Genomic DNA, 19,864 nt, shown 5'->3' on the forward strand with positions numbered 1-19,864 from the left:
ATTGATTATTCTCTTTCACTACTTCCTGCAGAAAGGATTAGATACAATTTTTAGGTACCCAAGCTAAGTTGGGTCCCTTATGATTAGTTACTCTATATACTAAATCCTTTCGAATCCACACTTGTCTAATAACCGTTTTTCTAACCCTTGGTTTATTTTGCTTGGGAGGAGTTATTGGGTTAGGGTTTTCTCTTGGTCTAGGATTTTCTCTAGGTCTTTCATGACTATTTCCCTTGTGAACAGGTTTACTAGGTTGAGATCGACAAGGGTTTTGTGAGGTACTAGGTTTCTTGCTGTAGTCGAAGGCCATGTCATAGAACCAACGAAACTTATTGTTCCTTTCTTAGTTAGGTTCCTTAATGGGGATTTCAACATTCTCGTCAACCGTGTCAACAGTTTTAGCATGGTCGGCATTTTTTCGTATATCATGAGCCTTTTTGACACAATTGATTTGAATGTGACCCGTATGACCACGATAATTGCAAATCGTATTCGGAAGATCAAGATACTTCCTTTTTCTGAAATCAAAATCCGAAGGTGTTGATTTGCATTTAGAGTGATGTCTACGGCTGTAGCACTCATATCCTAACCCCATCTTCATATTATTGTCAGATTGTTCGGTTAGGAAGTTTAAGACTTTTGTGCTACCTTCCCATTTATCATGGACCTTCCTAGCGTGTAGAAATAAATCTTTTAGGTTTTTAATTTCCTCTTGACAATTCGTGTGATCTACATCATTATCCTTTTTAAAGTTATCACGAAAGTCTTGGAATCGTTTGTTAAGAATGAACACAATATCGATGTGTTGTTTCTTAACATTGATCATATCGGTCTTAGATTCCTTTAATTGCTTTGAAAGAGAATCTATCTCTTTCTTTTGGTCTAAGATCACTGCTTCATCAGATGTGACCTTAGTTTCCAAAAGTTCTCTGGCTTTTCTAAGTTCTAAAGTTATAGCTTCATTAGCTATAACTTTGGCTTGAAGGTGCTTGATGTTAAGCTTTAGGTCTGAAGTTATAGCTTCATTAGCTATAATTTTGGAATCTAATTCCTTTTTTTAGCCATAGTAGAATCTAACGTTGTTGCTTTCTCAGCTATAACCTTAGATTTCAACTTCTTAGCTTTGGCCTTGAGAGTATGATTCTCTTCCGTGATTTCGAGAATCTGTTCCTTCAGATCTTTCAATTCCAAGTCCTGTTCGTGACACTTATCAAGAGATTGCTCAAAGAATTCAATTAAAGCACTTTTAGACAATTTCTTAACACGTTTTTTAAGCTCAAGATAACTTACCTCTTCATCGTCATCTTCGTCTGATTCTCCGAGAAAGCAATAGTTTGAGTGGGAGTTTGTGCTTTCATCGTCACTGTCGGAGATTAGGTCAAGACTAACGCTGCTGAGACAAAGGTTAGCAACTTCGTCATCTTCAGATTCCTCGTCATCTTCTGAGTCAAGGTCTCCCCAACACGAAGCCATCATAACCTGTTTGAATTCTCTCTTTGTCTTCTCACGTTTTGTCTTGTCCTTAATCTTCTCCCACGTTGGACAGTCCTTGATCATGTGACCAGATTCTCCACACTTGAAGCAACCTCTATTTACGAAGGACGACTTTGATTCAGTAACCTTTTTGTTGAATGACTTGTTGTTGTTGTTGTTGTTGTTGTTGTTGTTGTTGTTGTTGTTGTTGTTGTTGTTGTTGTTGTTGTTGTTGTTGTTGTTGTTGTTGTTGTTGTTGTTGTTGTTGTTGTTGTTGTTGTTGTTGTTGTTGTTGTTGTTGTTGTTGTTGTTGTTGTTGTTGTTGTTGTTGTTGTTGTTGTTATAGGATGATTTTGTTTGTTTGTTTCGAAATATCTTATTTTTGAAACGGCGTGCAAACAGAACAATTTCATCCTCTAGCTCAGAGTCAACTTCTTCGCTTTTTAAGGCCATACTCTTATTTCGGCTCGGTTCAGCGTCATCTTTGTTAAGAGTAATTTCATGGGCCATGAGAGCACCGATGAGTTCTTGATAGGATAGGTTTTCAAGATCTCGTGATTCCTCCATTGCAGTGACTTTAGCACGCCAGTTTTTAGTCAGGCTTCTAAGAACCTTTCTAGCAATGTCCTCAGTACTGAATTTCCTACCTAGGTTTTTCAGTTAATTTATGATGCTTGAAAACCTTGCGGACATACTATCTAGGGACTCATTAGGCTCCATAATGAATAGCTCATATTTTTGCATAAGCAAGTCTATTCGGTGCTTCCTAACAATGGAAGTACCTTCATAAGCTAGTTCAAGCCCATCCCATATCTCCTTGGCCGTAGAGCATGAAGAAAACCGATCAAACTCTGTAGAAGTCATTCCGTTTTGAAGGAGACTTATTGCTTTGGAGTTTTTTTCGGCCTTCTTGTAGTCGGCCTCGATATAGTCCTCTTCTTTCTTTTCATAGGTAGTGCCTTCCTCGGATGCTACAAGAATTTGTGCGGTCCGTTTTGGATAATCCTCCAGCACTCCCAATCGTGACCTTTCACATAGTGAGTCATCATGTTTTTCCATAATCCATAATTCTTCCCATCAAAGACGGGACACTTGAGATATTTGGAATCCATTTATCACGTGATAGGCAGCGGAATATAAAACGATAAGATAAATGAAAAACAAGATAGATCAGCCTCTTTGCGGTAAGGCAATCAAGAGCACGAGGCTCTTATACCAATTGAAGAGTTGTAGATACCTCATTTCTGCACCTCCCGCAAACCACCCGGTGATGATTGGGCCGCATGTTTGGTACGCGGAACGATTTGTGGCAGTTCATAAGTTTATCGTCAAGTGATTGCTCAAATATTAATGTCTACCTCTTAGTTGTCATCTACGTGCCGATACGGTCGTTTTGACAGTAATTAGAGTACATTTGGAGTCCGAGTCTAAAACCGTCTTCATTTTCTGATAATCGTTCAATCCCGAGTCGGAATGTTCTGGAACGTTCCGGATATTTCTATTCCATATTTTATAAATATTTCACAATCTTTATCTTTTGGCAAACAATTTCCCGTAATATTCATATAAAGTATTAAGGAAAACCAAATTATTCCGTCCTACCATAACTCGAACACGGGAATCTTTCTTCCGCAGGAGGAAACCACTTGGGAACAGACGCAGCAGGTGCTGCGCCTCTTCCAAGAGACGCAGTTCTTGCTGCGCCTCTTCCCAGGTCCTATTCTGCGTAGTTTCCGGATCTTTCTCTCCTTTCCTAACCCTAATTCCGTGATTAGTATAAATAGAGACCTTCGGTCTCTCATATTTCTCACGCGAGTGTCCGCCCTTCTCTTCTCCCTTTGCATTCTAGACCTTTGTTCTTACTTCTTGGCGTCTACGTGCTTGAACTTTCGACCACGTAAGCTCGGATCTTTCTGAGTAGCAGCCTCGTTTGCATGACCGACCAATTTGACCAACTACACCATAATCAACTTTAATCAACTTTATTTCTTTCCTCCTAGAGGGCACTTTCGTCTACATTCGAGTCGAGCATCACTAATCGTTAACTTAGTTCATCTCGTTTCGTCAAACATGTAAGTCTGAGGGTGTAAATCCTTCTTTTTTAATTATTGTTCTTTATTTATTGTAATCACATTGTAAGATTTATGTCGAAAGTATTTCTAAAACCGATTTATAAAACCATGCTTTAAATCCCTTTTTACGAATTATCAGAAGACAACCGTCGAGAAAGGACGCAGAATCGCAAGCTGCTGCGCCTCTTGAAGGACACACAGACACTGGGCCGCGCCTCTTCGTGAGGCTGCCACGGTTCCTGCTTCCTTTCTTCTTCCTTCGTCTTTTGTTAATTTGTTTGCTTTTCTTTGTTTTCAATCGTTCTTTGATTCTTTGACATAATAATTCAAGCATAATAATCTCACATATATTATTAATCGTCATTAGTATTTAATCCGTCATTAAATCCCGACATAAATCCCAAGTAATTCATATTTGCGGGTTTTCGTCATTAAAGTCAAATTCGGTTTTTAGAGGTTCGATTCATCAATATTGAATCTCTGGAATTCGTCATTGATATATTTTCATCTTTTGTTTATCGTCACCATTGTTAATTCATCATTAATAATCTGTTTAACCTAGTTAATTTGTTTAGCTTGTTAATTTGTAATTAATCTTTAATCTTGTATTTAATTCGTCCTAATTTTTTATGACCTTAATCACATGTAAATAACCTATTAATCACTTCCATCCGAGTAAATAATTTAATCAATCATTAAGTTTACCAACGAGTATTAACAACACGCAATTCCGGCTTCACAGCCAGATTCGGTCGAAAAGACGCAAAGAATCGCGTGTTTATTCCAAAGGACGCACTCTCTCCGCTTTGTTCCAGGTTGAATTCTGTTCCTGAACTCCGTTTTTGCTTGACCTAGTTTAATTAGCTTACGTATAATTAACTATTAATCGTATTATCACCTTCTGTTTAATTTATTAATTCTTTCCTTTTATTCGTTTTCTCAAATTATCCGTTTTAAAGGTATTTTCGACATAAATCACCTATTCCATTGTAATTATTGTAATTTTCTTTATTGTAATTTTCTTTATTGTATTTATCATTATTTCTTGTATCATTTGTATGTTTTCACATGTAATTGAACATTAAATCCTACTTCGACATTAATTGTATGTTAAACTAATTGTTAACCGACTTAGCCTAATCTTCACATGTTAGGATTAAAACTTGGATGTTGCATTGCATGCATATAATCGACGATATATCAAGTACGAATAACTTCCCTAATCATTAGTAGAGGCCGCTATCGAGGCGGGCGGGATTAGGTGTTCGATCAAAAGAGCTTCCTAATACGTACCCTCACCCCTTACTCCATCTCTCGTGAACATCCGTGTTCATTGGCATCCACGAGAGTCATTCTAGACATAGAATGCTAAGGGTAACGAGTTCTTGGTGTTCATGTCACTACTTTGTGTCTTGACATGGCACGAGGTATTCGAACGGTTTCAATTTCCCATAAAAATTGGTGGCGACTCCACAAATGCAAACGCTTGTTTCCCAAGCGCCCCCGTGGCCCATGTCCACAGTTTGGCGACTCCGCTGGGGAAAATACACTTACGTGTAGCCAAGGGTGAAACTTGAACAAGGTTAGGGAATAATTTGTACAAGACAATTGTCGGTTTTCATAACTCGGTCTTCCTAGATCGTTTCACTCGGCCTTCCTAGGCCCAACCCAACCCATTAAACCAATCGTCCCGTCTAAACGGTCCTAATTCTTATTTGGGCCTAAGGATGGATAGCGATTGACGTCATCCATACCATGATGCTTACTCTTGTTTGTATCAAGGGCCTTCACTACTTGAGGAAATGGACTAGGAATCGACCTTACTCTTGTTTGGTACGAGCCTCTCCACAGACTTCGGGTTTGATGGTTCGGTATGGCAACCCACCCTTTAAACCAAAACCCTTTTAAATGCACTCAGCATACCGTTATAATGCTTGTATGAATGTTTGTACCTTACGTGATCACCCTTTTCTAAACAAAACCATGACGATTTTTGTAAAAAATTCAAAATCCTTCTTTAACATGTAAAAATTTCGAACATGGTCCAAAATAGCGCAAAACAAGCCTAAACTCTGTCCATATGTCGAGTCAAACTTCGGGCCTAAAACCCATTTCAAAACCAAATACAAAAACAAAAAAAAGTCCAAAAAAGAAAAAAAGAGAAAACCAAAATATTTTTCAAACCGTGTAAATGTAAATATGTAAATTCAATCGGGCTAAGTTAGAGTCAAAATCCAAACCGACTATGTCCTAGTCGGAACTCTGTCAAGTCATAAACCCGTCTCTCTTTACATTTTCGGTCTTTTCAAATTAAAGTCAAGTTCTAAGGCGTCACGCCGTCATTTTGGACCCCCTACCCCAACTCAATTAGGAGCTAAACATTTCCACACCTCGACTCACACACTCGAGGCTAACACATCGAGTCATTCCAATATTCGTCTCTTGAATTCCCCTAGTGACACGTTCGGGACACACCTACCCAAACCTCGAGTCAAGTCTGTCTTAAACACACGAATTAGAATCAACACGTGTCGCCAATCCCGTCAATAAGGTCAACCATAAACGTCACTCTGTCAAAATCAACACTCGAGTCTAAAGGTCAAAGTCAAAACACCATGAGTCCAAACACGAGAGGTCACTCACGACATTTCCTAGATTCACAAGTCAAGAATCTAGCCATCTCGTCTCATTGTATGTCCTTTGTTTTTTGCTCTAGTATGCGTGATCCCATGTCAAATCAAGTTGTAATGCGCATCATTTTCTTTTCGGTAGGAATTCTGCAATTTCCAATGAAAGTGTTCAAGAACGTTTATCTGTCGACGTCAAGGGAGTAAGTACTACAGTTAGTATGCTTCAGGCCACCGTCGAAGACTTGAGCGCTCGTGTCATCAATATGGAAAACAAAATAGGCATGATGAAACCTTTACCATCTTCTCATACCACAAGGCCAGGGCATAGCCTCAACACAACTCCACCCAGAAGGTCGGGACGAGCTCATAGGGAATTCCTTGACCTCGGAACCACATATGAAGTAGCTCTATAAAGACTAGTTTCCCAAGGAAAACTTCATCCAATTGGCCCAACCCCGGATCCTGAAAAGATATTCCCTAGATGGAAGGGCAATTCATATTGCCAGTACCATCAAGGTAGGGGACACGATACGGAGGAATGCTTTTGTCTAAAGCATATTATTCAAGATATGATCGAGGATGGCAAGCTTCCAATGCCACCATTTGTGGAGCAATTTGATGGGACCGACCCTCTTGGGTCTAACAACACTAAACACGATGAAGAATCATTCCTAGATTTTTCTAATCTCCTCGATCCTCGTAATGGCAAAGAAATCAAAGCGCCAAAGGAGGACGATGTCCAAAGTGGAATGCTCATGCGTTCCAAGATAGAGGGAGCCATTGATACTCTAAACTCTCGGCTTTCCAACATGGGGAATCAATTTGCTGAAATGGATAAGAAGCTTGAAACCCAATCTTTCAAGATAAAGAGTGTCCAGACAAACCCTCAACCTCATGGTCTCGAGGAGAAAGCAAAAAGTGAGCGATCTATTCCTATTTCTTCTCATCCAGGAGCCAAAATCAAAGGCAACCTCATGGAGCCTTCGTCAAAGAAATTAAGCAACTCTCCCAGGTCATTCACAAGTATATGCATACCTTATGCCCTAGCCTTGAACAAATTATCCTCTCTAGGTCTTCTTCAACCAATAGGACCTAGTCCAGATCCAGAAATGAAATCTAAGTTTTGGAATGGCAACTCGTATTGTCAATACCATAGGGGTAGGGGGCATGATACCGAAGATTGCTATAAGCTCAAGTATGTCATACAAGATGGGATTGAGGATGGTAGGATTTCTGTCTCACTCCTAACTTGTTCGGGTACAGAAGCTAAGCGACCTTATAGGGAGTTCAACATCGCAGGAGATGAACGATCCACCAATCATTTGGTAAAAAGAAGGAAAGCAAACTCACAGGTACCCCCACAATCAAACAATCTACATTACCGACGTAAAGGTTATAGAACCTTCACCAGAAAGAGGAACTCGGCATTCGAGGTCATACTCCAATTTAGGCATGCCTTATACGGTAGCCTTTAAAAGACTCTTTGCAAAAGGACTGATCCAACCAATCGGTCCAACCCCAGACCCTAAGTACGAGAGGAGAGGTCGCTTCTGGGACGGTTCTCAATATTGCTTATTCCATAGGGGTAATGGACACGACACTGAAGAATGTTCCAAACTCAAATATACCATCCACTATATGCTCGATCGCGGCAAGATATCTTTATCGACCCTCGATCCGTTAAGAGAAAAGAATGACCCTCATGGGTGTCTTACTCTTCAAAGACAGGAAGGTCTCTTGGGCCTTTACCCTTCTAGTATTCCCAATGATAAAGACGAGGTGTTCAAATGGATGAATGCTCAAAGCCAGATGCCAAAGCCAATTGCTGAAAGAGAAAATGTTCAAACATGGGCCGATGACTACGAGTCTGGATCCAAGATCGCGTCAAAGTCCGAGTCCGAGTCCGAGTCTTAGGCTTTCTATCTCATATTTGTTCTAGTATCTTTCTCCATTTTCATTTCTAGTGACAACCTGGGGGCTGTCCCACGAGTCACATGTCTTCTCGAGTCTGTGTTAAATACATTCATCATTCATTTCAATAAAAGCACACTTTTCAATCCACGTATTCTATCATATCTCTTCCTCTACCCTTTTCCTGTGACAACAAGAATTGGTTTGAGACATTTTTTAAAATAACAACAACACATGACAGTCAATGTGAGTGCACTTATATGATGTTCCGTTCCAAATTGTAGAGGACCTGAAACTCCGTGTTCTTTTCTTACCTATTCCATGTCTGGCAATAGAAACCACAATATAACCCTAGTCTAGGACGAGCATATCTCAAGAGATTCTAGGACGAATCCAGACCGTCTCCCTTGTTGACAATCCATGACGAAAGGCAAGCCCATTCCCCACAATAAACAACCCGTGTTACTAAAAGACCAACCCGTTTCACACTAAACGTGCTAGTCTGACCCAAATCCATGTTATGCAAGCAAATCCAAGACGATACGAGCCATGATGAAAGACAAAAGGCTCAATCAAGAGAAACTGAGGTCAATATCCAAGGCCACAATTATGCCCGTAATCCAAGACAAAAGAGTCAAAAGAACAAGGCTCAATCAAGCAAGCCAATGTCAATATCCAAAGTTAAAGTCATCCTCAAAAACCGAATCAAGAATCTGAGCAGAAATCCAAGATATACCCTAGACCAAGAATCTGAGTCTGAATCAAGAACAAGCCTGAAATCAAATACAGAATACTGCTGAAGTCTATATAGAATCAAGACGTCAATGAAGATGGCCATCTAGCACCCTCACTTAGCCTTTCACACATCACACCCTAAGTCCTTCTCGAGACCGTCACAAGGAGATGGTTAGGAATTTTGAGAATCCTCTAAAGCTTGTCAAATATACCTATCCTTTAGGGCCAAGGCATGGAAACTTGATCCCACGTCATTTTAACCTGCCTTTATGTGATCAGGCTACATCAAGCCAAGAGACTCTATTTCCAAGCCACATTACAAGACATAACCCCATAAAGCCTTAACTCCACAAAATCAAGCTCCAGAGATTTGTTCATCAAAGCCTCTTATTTCCGAGCTCCACATTCCAAATATCCAATCCAGTTTCACCTTGACCCATACACGGAGTCTTCAAATACTTTGCTACCAGAACGGGACATACCCATATTCATCCTTAGGGTCCACTAAGTGTGCTCACATGACAAGGAAATTTTTTACAAACTTAACTACACCTCTTTGGTCTATGATCAGAGGGAGTTCTCTCAAATCAATTCTTCGAGTCACCAAAGGAATATACTCTCCTGACCCATGCACTTTAAGGTCCTAACAACATAGCTTAGGCACACACTTGAACTACGAGCATGGTTTGATTTCACCTTTTCAGGTGGATACGTAGGCAGTCCTTTCTTACACAAGAAGGATACAACCACAACACCCAAACAAAATTAACCAAACCTCAGAACTACGATCTGGTTTGATTTCACTTCACGTGAATACGTAGGCAGTCCTCAAGGACACAACCATCCCCACTTCCAACTTTCAATCTCAATTATCAACCACCTCAACCATCACAATTTTCAACCTTCCAACCTCAATTAACATCCCTTCCATAACCAACACCTCTATACTGGGGGCTCCTTATTGTCGCCTAATCTCCTTTTCACCAAATTCCAGAGTCATCTTCTCATCCTGGGGGCTTCTCTTCCAAGATGCCACCCTTCCTTTATCCCTCTAAGTCTAGCTAGTGCTCGGTCCGGACAATGACAAAGGTCTTAGATCGATTCTCCAAGTCATCGTGCCTCAAGAGGGGTCTCTTTTACAGCAAACGGTGGTGAAAGATGTCCAACTAGACAGATGATCCATGGCTCATGCCTTGCCATCATTCTTGAAATTCTTATACCTTTGGAACTGATACGCATTGTCACCCACACTTGGCTAGGGGTTGCGCATACTTAGGCAAAGTCTGTCAGAGTCATCCCTGTGTTGCGTCAGTCCAATCTAAGTCTATATTTTCACGTCCGCATAAGGTCTACGTCGCGTCAGTCACGTGTCTAAAGGCCATTGAATATGCATAACGCATTACAAATGACAAATTTCTTTGAACAAGTTTTAAACGACTTTTAAAAAGAAACGACTTTTGCAAACCTATGTGTTTCCTCATTCGAGGTCCATGTGATAATTGCATACGTGCATATATTATATTGCATTCTTGTGTGGCTACTAACCATGCAGGTAAGTATTAGAAGCAATACTTTACCAAGACCTCGCTTGTCACAACGAGCGAGTATTTCCCGACAGGTGTTTCGACACGCCTTCATTATATTTCTCCAAGCGAGAGTAAGCGGATAGACAATCTCTCTCAAGACATGTAAATAAATTCCCGATTATGTTCCCCAACGAGAGTTCACGACCGACAGTCATTTCCTCTCGAGACATGGAGATCAACATTGACCCAACATTCTTCTAAAGTTTGTTTGAAGACTACCCAATCAGTTTTCTCCCCAGCAGTTCCCGCCTGTGTCCTGCTACTTACAATATTTCTCGAAGACTACCCAAGCAGTTTTCTCCCCAGCAGTTCCCGCCTGTGTCCTGCTACTTACAATATTTCTCGAAGACTACCCAAGCAGTTTTCTCCTCAATAGTTCCCGCCTGTGTCCTGCTACTTACAATATTTCTCGAAGACTACCCAAGCAGTTTTCTCTCAGCCCGCTTTGTGTCCTGCTACTCGCAATTTTTCTTGTTCCCAAACCAGAGCCTCCTTCCTTAGGTTCGTAAACCCAAAGTTAGGATTCTTACCCCTAGATTCTTAGATCCTAAAATGGCTTCCCATAGGTTCATAAATCTTTAAGCCCCCACACCAACATCTTTAGGTTCATAAACCCATAAATCCTTTTGGAGTTCCATACCTCAGAAAGCTTAAACGCACGCGTTTAAAACAAGAATTAGTAACCCAGTAGTTCCTAAACTTAACCCTAGAATCCCAATTCCTTTAGGTTCACAAGCCTTTAAGTTCCCATACCAGCCGCCCTTTTAGCTTCATATACCCAGGTTCGCACACCTAGCTTCTTTTAAGTTCCCAAACTCCCTAGATTTCATATACTTATACCCTTTAGGATCATATTCCTTTAGGATCACCTTTTCCTTTTAGGATCATATTCCTTTAGGATCACCTTTTCTCTTTAGGATCACACTTCCTTAGAGTTCTTACACTCAAACCTTGGTTACCCCTTAAGTTGAACTTATATTTAACCTCCTTCCCGACGATGCTTTCCTTTAGGGTCCAACACCCTAGCACAATCCTTATATATCTTTTAGGTCTTACCCTTAGCTTCTACGCTTACCCTTAGCTCCTACGCTTAACCTTAGCTCCTACGCAACTCCGGAAACATCTTGAGAAAGAAGTCTCAGGTATGGTCTCTTCTTATGGCTGGCGAGCTTCCTTACGTAGTCTAATGGACTTTAAACGACCCTCCCCGATAGTCGACAGACTCTAAAATGTTCCCGACGACAGGTCCTTGGTTCAGACCCCTTGAAACGCCTCGCGTCGCCATAGTCGTCAGGTTATAATCTTCGATTGACCTGATGGCTATACTTTGACTTTCGCCTTGACCAAGCCTCAGTCAAAGTGGGGGCTCTGTAGATACCTCATTTCTGCACCTCCCGCAAACCACCCAGTGATGATTGGGCCGCATGTTTGGTACGCGGAATGATTTGTGACAGTTCATAAGTTTATCGTCAAGTGATTGCTCAAATATTAATGTCTACCTCTTAGTTGTCATCTACGTGCCGATACGGTCGTTTTGACTGTAATTAGAGTACATTTGGAGTTCGAGTCTAAAACCGTCTTCATTTTCTGATAATCGTTCAATCCCGAGTCGGAATGTTCTGGAACGTTCCGGATATTTCTATTCCATATTTTATAAATATTTCACAATCTTTATCTTTTGGCAAACAATTTCGCGTAATATTCATATAAAGTATTAAGGAAAACCAAATTATTCCGTCCTACCATAACTCGAACACGGGAATCTTTCTTCCGCAGGAGGAAACCACTTGGGTACAGACGCAGCAGGTGCTGCGCCTCTTCCAAGAGACGCAGTTCTTGCTGCGCCTCTTCCCAGGTCCTATTCTGCGTAGTTTCCGGATCTTTCTCTCCTTTCCTAACCCTAATTCCGTGATTAGTATAAATAGAGACCTTCGGTCTCTCATATTTCTCACGCGAGTGTCCGCCCTTCTCTTCTCCCTTTGCATTCTAGACCTTTGTTCTTACTTCTTGGCGTCTACGTGCTTGAACTTTCGACCACGTAAGCTCGGATCTTTCTGAGTACCAGCCTCGTTTGCATGACCGACCAATTTGACCAACTACACCATAATCAACTTTAATCAACTTTATTTCTTTCCTCCTAGAGGGCACTTTCGTCTACATTCGAGTCGAGCATCACTAATCGTTAACTTAGTTCATCTCGTTTCGTCAAACATGTAAGTCTGAGGGTGTAAATCCTTCTTTTTTAATTATTGTTCTTTATTTATTGTAATCACATTGTAAGATTTATGTCGAAAGTATTTCTAAAACCGATTTATAAAACCATGCTTTAAATCCCTTTTTACGAATTATCAGAAGACAACCGTCGAGAAAGGACGCAGCAACTGCTGCGCCTCTTCGAAGGGACGCAGCACCTGCTGCGCCTCTTCGTGAGGCTGCCACAGTTCCTGCTTCCTTTCTTCTTCCTTCGTCTTTTGTTAATTTGTTTGCTTTTCTTTGTTTTCAATCGTTCTTTGATTCTTTGACATAATAATTCAAGCATAATAATCTCACATATATTATTAATCGTCATTAGTATTTAATCCGTCATTAAATCCCGACATAAATCCCAAGTAATTCATATTTGCGGGTTTTCGTCATTAAAGTCAAATTCGGTTTTTAGAGGTTCGATTCATCAATATTGAATCTCTGAAATTCGTCATTGATATATTTTCATCTTTTGTTTATCGTCACCATTGTTAATTCATCATTAATAATCTGTTTAACCTAGTTAATTTGTTTAGCTTGTTAATTTGTAATTAATCTTTAATCTTGTATTTAATTCGTCCTAATTAATTTAAGTCCGTCTTTTACTGTTTTTATGACCTTAATCACATGTAAATAACCTATTAATCACTTCCATCCGAGTAAATAATTTAATCAATCATTAAATTTACCAACGAGTATTAACAACACGCACCCGCTTCACAACCAGATTCAAAGTCAGAACAAACGCAAAGAATCGCCGCGTCTATTCTCCAAAGGACGCAGCTCTCTGCTACTGCTCAGTTGAATTCTGTCCCTGAACTCCGTTTTTGCTTGACCTAGTTTAATTAGCTTACGTATAATTAACTATTAATCGTATTATCACCTTCTGTTTAATTTATTAATTCTTTCCTTTTATTCGTTTTCTCAAATTATCCGTTTTAAAGGTATTTTCGACATAAATCACCTATTCCATTGTAATTATTGTAATTTTCTTTATTGCAATTTTCTTTATTGTATTTATCATTATTTCTTGTATCATTTGTATGTTTTCACATGTAATTGAACATTAAATCCTACTTCGACATTAATTGTATGTTAACCGACTTAGCCTAATCTTCACATGTTAGGATTAAAACTTGGATGTTGCATTGCATGCATATAATCGACGATATATCAAGTACGAATAACTTCTCTAATCATTAGTAGAGGCCGCTATCGAGGCGGGCGGGATTAGGTGTTCGATCAAAAGAGCTTCCTTATACGTACCCTCACCCCTTACTCCAGATCTCTGTGAACATCCGTGTTCATTGGCATCCACGAGAGTCATTCTAGACATAGAATGCTAAGGGTAACGAGTTCTTGGTGTTCATGTCACTACTTTGTGTCTTGACATGGCACGAGGTATTCGAACGGTTCCAATTTCCCATAAAAATTGGTGGCGACTCCACAAATGCAAACGCTTGTTTCCCGAGCGCCCCCGTGGCCCATGTCCACAAGAGTCTATTAATCCAAAATACTCAAGAGGGGGGGGGGGGGTGAATTGAGGATTTAAAACTTTTGAAAGCTTTTTTATTATGCATATGTAATTGATTATTTAAAGTTTATTTATTAAACTTTAACTAATCAACTAGTGAATGTAAAACGAAATAAACAAGCGAACGAAAGAACGAGGAGACACACGGTTTTTGAAGTGGTTCAGTTTCACAAGTCGAAACCTACGTCCACTATTCTCGATTAATAAATTTAGTACCTTTCTACGGATTACAAATTTACTAACCCAACTCGTACAACTAACTCTAGCTGTAACTCAATGAGTACCGTTAAATACTCGAGTGACTAACTTACGCTAATAAGAAAGCACTAATGATTCTAACAAAGATTCACGTTAATGAACAAGTAAGAAATCAACTAAGCACTATTATCTTATAACGATGAAAATAAGAACAAGTATACGAGTTTAAAACACACGACCTTTCAAAATAACAAATCGGTTTTTCTGCTTGAAAACACACGGTTTGCTTTGTAAAATTAAAATCAATTTTTATGCTTAAGGTCTCTACTTTAAAAGTTGTAAAGAGTAAAGTATTTATAGGAAGGAAAGAGTAGGCAACTCGGTTTTTCACAAACCCTAATAGCCGAAATAATAAGATATGTAAACAAATCATATCTTCTATTATCTCTTTCCTAAAAAGCCTTAAAAGATAATAAAGAATATTCTAAGAGATAGAATATAATCTATTGAAATATTATCTTTACTATAAATTCCAAGATATGATAAGATTTCCTAAAATAAGAATATCTTTTATCATAAACAAATATATTAAGTAAGATATATAAGATATGTAAAGATATTATTATAGAATAAAATCTTCACCAAATATACCCTAGGTAACACGAGATGTCACGGCTGATATGCCTCGTGACTCGTGCAAACCCTAGTCTTAACATATAGGTTAGAATTTAGGTTTTAAGAGAGGCTATGTTGAAACCCTAATTAGTAGCAAGGTCCAACTCATAAGTTGACCCAACACGACTACTAACTAACGTCCAACATAAAACCGAACTCCGCACTAAACCGGGCTTTATTATATAAATACTTTTATCAAAACATTTAAAATAAACTTTAAACAATTTTCAAAACAATTTTGAAACATTAAAAGTCGTGTATATTAAACTCAGCATCTCAATGTTATAGTAGGAGAGCTATAACATTGAGCTCTTTTACTAGTAATGTTATAGCTGCAAAGCTATAACTTTACTAATTTAAGAAACTCATTCTTGGTTATCATTACGAGATAATCACCTATACTATTCTAATCTTCAGAGAGATCTTCGAGTATAGGCTACGTCATCATCCAAGCTTGATTAATCTTTAGACGGACTTCGTCTTCACATATATCTTGAATGAATCTTAATATCGTTTGATCTTGAATAGGGGCTTGAGCATTCATGCTATCATCACAATCTTCTTTGTTACTTGCTTGTAATAAGTTGATTCTAAAACACTTAGACAAACGATTACACGCAACAAGTATATAAATTATAAGACACCTTGACATCATCAAAACATAAACATATAAGCTATATGGTTCAACAACCACCATCAAGAACCATCAGCACCACCACTGGTGTCATTATCGCCACCGTCCAACAGTCGTCCTCCTGCCGTCTGCCCTTTCTACCTCTTTCCCCCAATCTATCACCACCATTTCTCACCAACTTAAACCATTAAATCCCACATGCACCACATACATCCCACCCTCCATCACGAAGAGACGCGTCATGTTAGCGCCAGATTGGTAGTGTTTGACGGAGCACGAAGTGATGCGTGGTATCAGCGCTGGTGATGTGAGGTGGTAGGGTGTAATATAGGTGACTGATGTGGGTTCAAGGAGCTGTGGATTCGAGAGGTTATTGTTGATTTTGGGTGGTTTAGGAGGTTGTGGGTTTGAAGGGTTGTTGATTTTGGGTGGTGAGTGGAAGAGGGACGATCGGTGGGGCGATAATATCGACATTGATGGCGGTGCCGGCAGGAAATGGGGTGGATCACAGTGATGGTGGTGGAGTGTATGTGATGAATATAAGGGTTGGTGGGTGAATGTGGTGGAGAAAAGGGGGTAGGTTAATTAGTAAGGGCATAACAGTCAATTCGTGTCGTTTTTTAAGATTTGGTATCAAGTTTGAACAAAATTAGGATATTAGGTATAAGATTTTAAAGAAAGTTATGTTAGGTATAAGATTTGAAAAAATGAATTATTGAAGGTATAAGTTATCAAATTAGCCTAATATTTATTATATTATAGATAGATTGGGACCCGTTTAAGAGCGAGAAAAAACGTTTGTCATTGTTGAAATTAGTTCTTAATAATCGAGTTTGTTATTTGGTGACATGGCGGTGACGTGTCAAAGGAAGAACCTGTCTTTGGTTCTACCATTGTTAATGCTCTTATATCTTTCACATTGAAAAATAATATAGGCATGATGAACATACTACGTCTAAATAATAAAATTATGTATCTCACATTGAAATAATAGTATACGGTAGGGTGATTCTATAAATATAAATAGGAGGCATCCTTGAAACTTAGGTATTAACCCAAATTTTTCTGATATAAAAGATATGTACTTTTTAGTATTGTTATATGTCCAACATTGAAAAAAAATGTAGGTGTGGTGAATATATTATGTATAAATAATAGAACTGTCCCATATATATACATTTTCTATATTATACTTCCTCCGTTTTCATATGATGTACCCATTTTATTAAAATACTACACTTATATATTCAACAAATGGGTAGATCATATAAAAACGGAGGAAGTATTAAAGTGATGTTTATAATTTTGATATAAAAACTTTATATTTCATTTGACAAAAAAGTATCGTATGAAAATTATATAATTAGATTGTGCCAAAAAACTGCTATCATTACAGTGTAGATTGTATTGTATTGTATTTTCTCATTGTGAAATCGGGTTGATGTCAAAGTAGGTGCAAAAAAAATGGTGTACTTAGTATGTTATTTGTCCTATATTGAAAAGTAATGTAAGTGTGGTGAATATACTATGTATAAATATTAGAATTGTCCCACATCGGAAGATTACCATAAGGCAGGGTGATCTTATGATTATAAATAGAAGTCATAACCCAAAATCTTTTGATACTCTTAAGTATTGTCAGACAGAGCTCTTAAAAAAATTTGTATTACTGTCTCTTTGGAAAATCTTTTAGTTATTATAATATATACTCTGTATTTCTTATTTTATATTCAAGTGATGTTTCTAATTTTTATATAAAAACTTTTACATTTCATTTGGCAAAATAATGTCGGTAAAAAAATTATGAAAATAATATTATTAGATTTATGGTAAGCAATGCTATCATTAGAGTATATATAGATTCCATATAATTTGCACATATTAAAGATGGTGTATTTCATAGTATGTTATATGTCCCACATTGAAAATTAATATAGGTATGATAAATATACTACATATAAAAAATAGAATTTGCCCACATCGAAATATATAGCATAAGGCGGGTGATTCTATGATTATAAATAGGAGGCATCCTTGGAACTTAAGCATCAACCAAAAATCTTTTGAGTCTCTTAAGTATTATCTTGGAGAGCTCTTAAAAGTTTATATCATTATATTTTCTACCTATAGATTTTATATGTCCCATATTCAAAAATAATGTAGGTGTGGTAAATATACTACGTTTAAATAATATAATTAGAATTGTGTTAAAAATATTCTATCATTAGAGTATAGGTTCCTATCATTTGCACATATTTTAATTATGTTAAAAATAAATAGAAAACAAACGTCCATGGTAGCATGTGTAATCTATCAAAGTTCAAGGTTACCATGAGAAATTTCCAATATTATAATGATATATTTAATTAAATTTTCATTTAAAAGAGAGAGATATCCGTACCAATAAAACAATAAAGGGGGTATTATTTTTTAATTGTTATTTTATTGTCACGCCGTCAAACTTAACGTTCATTTAACAGCCTTTACATTAGGGGGTACCATGGGCAAAAAAAAATGGAACCTCAAGGGTATGATAGGCAGATTCTTAAAAGTAGGGGTAACATGGAAAATCTGACAAAATTAAGGGGTACCACGGGAAATTTCCGTATCTTAATTATGTTAAAAAAATTTTGAAGAAAAAAATGTACAAATATTAATGGAGTGTACTTGATCATATTATTAAATTTAAATATAACTATTAGATATAATGAGTAGCAATTGTCTGTATTCGGTATTCGAGATCTGGTTGGATGTCGAACTAAGTGAAAAAAACATGGTGTAATTCTGAGTATGTTATTTGTCCCACATTGAAAAACAATGCAGGTTTGATGAATATATATTATGTATAAATAATAGAATTGTCCCACATCAGAAAAAAATCCAAGTTTGGTATATATATATATATATATATATTACTTATAAATAATAGAATTGTCTCACATCGAAAGATTAGTATAAGGTGGGGTGATTATATGATTATAAATAAGAGTTAACCCACGTATATATTAATCTTTTATTTTTTTGAAAAAGATATTTTAATAATATGTAAACAAATCATTAGACATAGAATGTAAACATTAAACATTTATAACGTTTTTTTTTTTGCATTATAAATAAGTTAATTACCCCGTTGCAACGCACGGGCATTCAAACTAGTAAAGTTGTATAAGTCAACTAAGTGATCTAGACAGCAACTATGGTCCAAGTCGAACTCACGCCCCAATACTCCCAAGTCAGCTAATCTTTAGTACCTGTCAAATCTGCTCCCCATTATGGTTCATCACAGGTGTTCACGAATACACGGTCAACCACGATGTTGAGTAGGATAAAATAGATTATAACAACCAATCTCTCACAACTGTCAATATTCCAATCTCAACTGTTCACATGTCACATCTCGACATCAACTGTCCACGTTATCCACCAGAGACTAAGTCTGGGGCAGTCCAATAAACCACTCACATTATCCACCAAAGACTATGCCCGGGGCCGTCCAATTCTCATGAACTATTCCACAATATAATCGTATAAAATATGCACAACTCCAACATCTAACAATATTAATCACTCAATTAACTTAATTAAATAAGCAGTCACAAACCAAACATCCTTCCAATAACATCCATGTATTAAACACAGAAAACAGATATAGTTGAGTAGATTATCCTACCTGGCAAGCAAATCCAATTAAGCAGCTCAAAGCGGTCCAATAATAAAGCAGACGAACCCGATTATAAATTTTTCACAATTAATAATTCATCCAATTATTATTAATTCATTATTATTATTTAATATCTTATAAATTATATTAGTTATTCATTATTCATTATTATTACCATTATTGCATTACGATATCCAAACCCGATTAAATTATAAACCCGAATAACCCAATGCAAAACCCGTCACAAAACACCCAAATTAACCCGACTAACCACCAACAATATAATAATGAAATGCTCATGTGTCACAACAAAAGTCAATACCCTTACAACACCCATGCCAAATCATTCTCACAAACACTCACGACAACACGCCTACAACCGCCCACCTAGCCACGAGAGCCTAGTCTTCCTCACGCTCCACCGTGAGCCACCCCCATCAGCTGCCCAGCCTCACAGGCTCATACCAAACGTCGGTTTCACCACCACAAACGACTGCCAAAACCGCAACAC

The sequence above is a fragment of the Silene latifolia genome, chromosome 7, assembly GCF_048544455.1.
Source record: "Silene latifolia isolate original U9 population chromosome 7, ASM4854445v1, whole genome shotgun sequence".
Classification (NCBI taxonomy): domain Eukaryota; kingdom Viridiplantae; phylum Streptophyta; class Magnoliopsida; order Caryophyllales; family Caryophyllaceae; genus Silene; species Silene latifolia.